The sequence below is a fragment of the Nannospalax galili genome, unplaced genomic scaffold (genome assembly GCF_000622305.1).
Source record: "Nannospalax galili isolate Female #2095 unplaced genomic scaffold, S.galili_v1.0 scaffold1778, whole genome shotgun sequence".
Taxonomy (NCBI): Eukaryota; Metazoa; Chordata; class Mammalia; order Rodentia; family Spalacidae; genus Nannospalax; species Nannospalax galili.
This window is the reverse complement of record NW_008340648.1, coordinates 115,256-120,134: the sequence shown is the minus strand read 5'-3', so window position 1 is coordinate 120,134 and position 4,879 is coordinate 115,256. Positions and strand designations below refer to the sequence as shown.

Below are 4,879 nucleotides of genomic sequence, written 5' to 3'. Positions count from 1 at the left end.
GAAGCAGTGAGATCTCTGTGAGTTCAAGGCCAGCCTGGTCTACATAGTGAGTTCCAGAACAGCTGGGGCTACAGAGAGATACTGCCACAAAAAGACCAAAAACAAACAAAAAAACAATCAAAACACTGGTCTGCATTCAAATCTTGCATAAATAATTTTTAAAAAATTTGTACAAAAATAGTTCTACATTATGTAAGATGTAACAAAACCAACTAAACACAATGTGTCAAGATGGCTGCAGATGGGGGTGTATGGTCCACTCTGTGTTGACACCAGAAGCCGTGGCATTGCAAGGAACAAGTTGCCCAAAACAGAAACACCACCAATTAAAGCTGAGACTTCTAAGACGATGTCTCCAAAGCCTAGCCTTCTCTCCAACCCGAATGCCTTCTTCTAAAGGCCGCTTAGAAATGGTCCAGAGCAGTGCAGTTATGATGTAGAAAGGCCAGAATAAAGCATCTGGCTTACACTCTTCCCCAAATGGGTGGGTGAAAAGCTTCTCCCTTGGCAAGACCTGCAAATGGAACTGTGTCCTGTGTTTGTGGTTCCACATTCCAAAGGGAAAGGAAAGCCCTCTTTTTTTGTAGTCTTTCCCTTCTCAGGCTGTTTCCCCTCCCCCAACCCACCCTCCATATTTACATACTTGTCCTGGGACTGACTTAATTTTTGCAGAAGGTTTTCTTCCACTTGCCCAAACTGGACACTCACAGACATTTCAGCTATGCACTGCTCACAGTGTCCTTGGTGACTTGCTTACAGCACCTGAGGTCAGTATGACAGGTATTTGCACAGTGTTTAAAGGACAGGCACTGATCAGTGACCTAATTTCAGTGTGACAGGTTGATCTCTATCAGAGTCCAGGGGGTGTTGTCAACTGCAGTGAGCAAGTTGATTGACTCGTTGGTGACATGGTTAAAGTCACTGAGGTGGAGTTTGGAGAGAAGGGGCATGTGGCAGATGATTAGAGTCAGGGAGGCATCTGTGATGTCCAGACCAGCTAGGCACAGTTCCACAATGTTCCAGAACTTGCTCTGATTGTCCGTCTGACCTGGTGGTGTTGACTGTAGGTGGAGATAGGAGATCCCACATCTGGGCATCTTTTCATCCTTCTACCCACTGGATATGCAGGTTCCTGAGCAATGGACAGCTGGAGCTACAGAGGGCTGAGGCAGTCATCCAAGAACAGTCAGACAGCACCAAGTCTTGGGGCCCAGGCTATGGGCTGATGAGCCAACTCTGCTGCTTCTTGGAGATACTGGTCCAGCTGAGGTCAAGGGAGACAGGCTGGTGTAGCATGATGCCACTCAGCATCAGGGGTGTGATAGATTTGCAGGTTGATGGTTCAGGTGGATGTGGGTACACAACCACTTATCGCAGCACCAGTGGTTCCAGGTCCTGCAGACCCACATGTAGACACACAGGTCTTGAAGGCTGACATAGCTGAAGATGGCCATACTCACCTCTCTCTGCATGACGTGGGCTGTCCCATCATCCAGGGGCAGTGGGTCAGGTCAGGGGGCTGATATGGAGTGGTCGGATCACCTAATGCTCCATCTGGATGCACTTGGGTGGGGATGCAGAGGGTGGGGGCTGGGAGATGACACGGGGTGGGCTGCACAGGCTGGGCCCCAGTGAGTGCCATAGCTGGGGTGGGGGTGGGGTGCTGTTGAGGCCCTTACTGAAGTGGTGCGGTTGCTCACAGTGGCTCCCCATCCGTTTGGGTTCCTCATTCTCACTCTGGGCTCTGACTTGATGGGCCGGTGGTTTTCATGGGCCAGGCTGCTCTGTGTCTTTTGGATCTCAGAGTTGAGCTCCTTAGCTCTTTTCAGCCCCTTGTTGGGAAGCCACCGTTTCCTGCGCATCTTCACTTTCTTCTCCTCTGGGCCTTCAGCTCCCTCAGTGCTGGGCCCAGCGGTGGGTGAACTAGAAGCGAGTGGTCACTCTCCCGGGCCTTGGAGGGCTTTAGGCAGATCATCCTCTGGTTCCTGGTGGAGCCAGAAGGGGCTCGTTGGCCAGTGCCAGCCGGTCCTCGGTGTTTTGCCAGGACCTTGCCTTTTCCGGAGAAGCTCATCTTCTTTGCCAGGTTTTAGCGGCTGTTGGAAGCAAGTGAGACCAGATCTCCACCCAGGGCTGAGGCTGCTGTCCAGGGCGGCCTCGGGAGAGGAGAGAGGAGGAACCGGGGACGTTCGAAACAGGAGGCTCGCTTTCCTCCACTCAGCTCCTGGGGCTTCTGTTTCCGCTTCCTCCTCAGGTACACATCTTCAGACTTTCCGCAGGATGCCATCAGGAGGGACCTTCTTGGGGTGCTCGTCTGACCTGCGCCAGGGCGTCTCCTCACACTCACCGCTCCGTTTGGCAGGCTCCAACCCGTCCTTGTCCCGGCTCATCTTCTGCTCCTTGAGCGGATCCGGGCAGGTTGGAGGCGTCCTCAAAGCCAGGGCCACGGTGTTGCTGGTCGGCTTTCCTGGTCTCGCTGGTGTGGTGACACTTCGGACACTCCCAGCAGCTGGGAAGCTAGGCGTTGACCACGCCCTCTGGTACTTAATCTTCAGGCATCCAGGCGGATGGTCTCCTGGCAGATGGAACACTCCATGAGCATGAGGTTACACTTGCCTTCTGTGTCCTCCTTCCCCGCCCCGCCACACAAGGCACACAGCGGTGTGGGACAGCACTGGCGCAATGCACTGCGGCACGATGCAGCTCTGCTCCATGCGCCCAGGGCCTCCAAACTTCTTCACGTCCTTGCAGAAGAGGCGCTCAGGCAGGCGTCGCACGTGCGGCATCGCATCCAGCGCCTGCAAGTTCCTGCAGCCAACTTCACCGCAGAAGCCGGGCCCAGCTTGCCCTTGGGCCGACCCACTGCCCGGTTCTGGTCCGGCTCCGATTCATAGTCGTCGTCCTCAAAGCTCATGGACATGGACATGGCTCAAGGTGGACCCAGGCTCGCGCGTGCTGACTTGGCTGGAGAGGCACCGCAGGCCGCCGGGAGCAGCTAGGCTTGCCTCGGCTCCTTCAGGGCTCCCGAGCCACGAGGCGGCAGCTGCTGCCCTGTGCATTGCACGCTGCGCTGGAGGGGCCTAATTACACAATATTTTTACTACTAGACAAGGGCTCTCCTCGGCTATGCTCTGTGGAGTTTCATTTCTCAGCAAATGACACTGAATAAAGAGACACATGGTTGTTAAGGATGCTTAAAATAAGTGATAACTGAGTGTTTAGCCTTAAACAAGACGTTTATACCATTTCCACTAAAACTCTGGGAACATCCTAGAAGAGAGGGTGGAAATAATGTAAGATCTAGAATATATACAGAAAGGTTGTGAAGTGCAATTTTCTGGGCATGATTGCAATCATAATGTCACAACAGCTGAGGCTGCGTGTGTTGGACCTGGATAATGGTCCTGTCGTCAATCAATCATCAATCAGACAGGAGCTCAAATGCCTCATCTTTCCCTGTTGAACTATTGGCTGCTGGTGAATTCTGAGAGAGGGACATCTATGTCTTCAAGTTGGTGAAACCAAAAGGCTCCAATAGACAATTCCAAACCCATGGTCACACACTGACTTGGTTAAACTTAGTGGGCCATGAAATAATCAAAATAAATGAATATAATCAAGGGACTTGTACAGGATAAGGGAGATTGATGGGGATGGGAAGGATAGGAATCAGTGAGGGAATTATAGTAAGCAGAATACCCTTTATACATTTACTTTATTGCCAATGAAAAAAATCAATAAAGTTATTAAGAAAAATAACTTGAATAATTAAAATTTTCAATTATGGAGGCACAACTTTTTGTTTGCTAAAATGTGAATATAGAAAGTAACAGTTAAAATACTGAAGAAAAAAATATATCAGAAATAAAAAATTCAATAATCCAAATAAAAATTTCTATGGAAAGCTTCATCAAACATCCCATGTAGAGAACAGAATATCAAGGCTTGAGTTTGGGTGTGATAGTGCTTCTGATATTACTCCACAATTTTTTATCTTTCAAAATTTTCATTTCTTATATATGTTATAGGAATAAATTTATAGTTAAACTATTTGTGTTGAAAATGTACTGAAAATTGCTTACAGGTACAAGTAGCCACAAAATTGGTAGAGGGGAACTAACAGGATAGCTTTGGAGTGATGTTAGGGAAAGGAAATTTCTTTGAATAAAATCTATCTACAGTTACTATGGTGTAGCCAATCTATCAAGAATTTCATGACTGTTTTAATCAAGGTACCACCCAGATATAACCATAGCTTGTTACAGGGTCAAAATTAAATGCAAACATTTCTGTCAGGCTACAGGGGCAGTAATCTTGGTTTGTAATTGCTTCCACTGATGTTTGGATTCCCAGAGCTCACACAAATCTGCCCCTGCCAAGTGGACCTTATTGTTAAAGGAAGTGAAAGACCACATGCAGAGGGAAATACACCATTACAGAAAAACGTGTGTTTAAAATCTTCAGTTGTAAATACTCCTTTGAATATTCTGACCCTTGTACTATCTATGCATTAGGAAAGGTAAGTGAAATATTATAAAATAAAATTCATTAAAATTTATTTCATTGAAGATGCAGTTTTAATGTGTTACTCAGCTGGAAGGCTTTAGCTTTTGAGGCATCAAATCCTCCCAGTGAAAACTCACTTAATACCATTTCATGATGAACTGGAATCAATGACTCCTGTGAAATTTAGAGGAAATATACTCTTAAAATTGTATTGCAGAAAAGCGTGCCATTAGATTATCTATGATCTTTTGTGATGGATACAATTAAGAAAAATTATTCTGATCATTCAAAAAACTCATCTTATGATTGAAAATAACAGAAAATGTAGTAACTCATAAGATTTTCAGATTAGGGCTGTTTTCTTCTCATCAAGTTT

At 47.2% G+C, this 4,879-nt stretch overlaps 1 pseudogene; it reads right to left on the bottom strand.

Annotated features, from left to right (window-relative positions):
• Positions 1-429: 429 nt before the first annotated feature.
• LOC103736256 lies at positions 430-2,923 on the bottom strand (annotated as a pseudogene).
• Between the last annotated feature and the right edge of the window lie 1,956 nt (positions 2,924-4,879).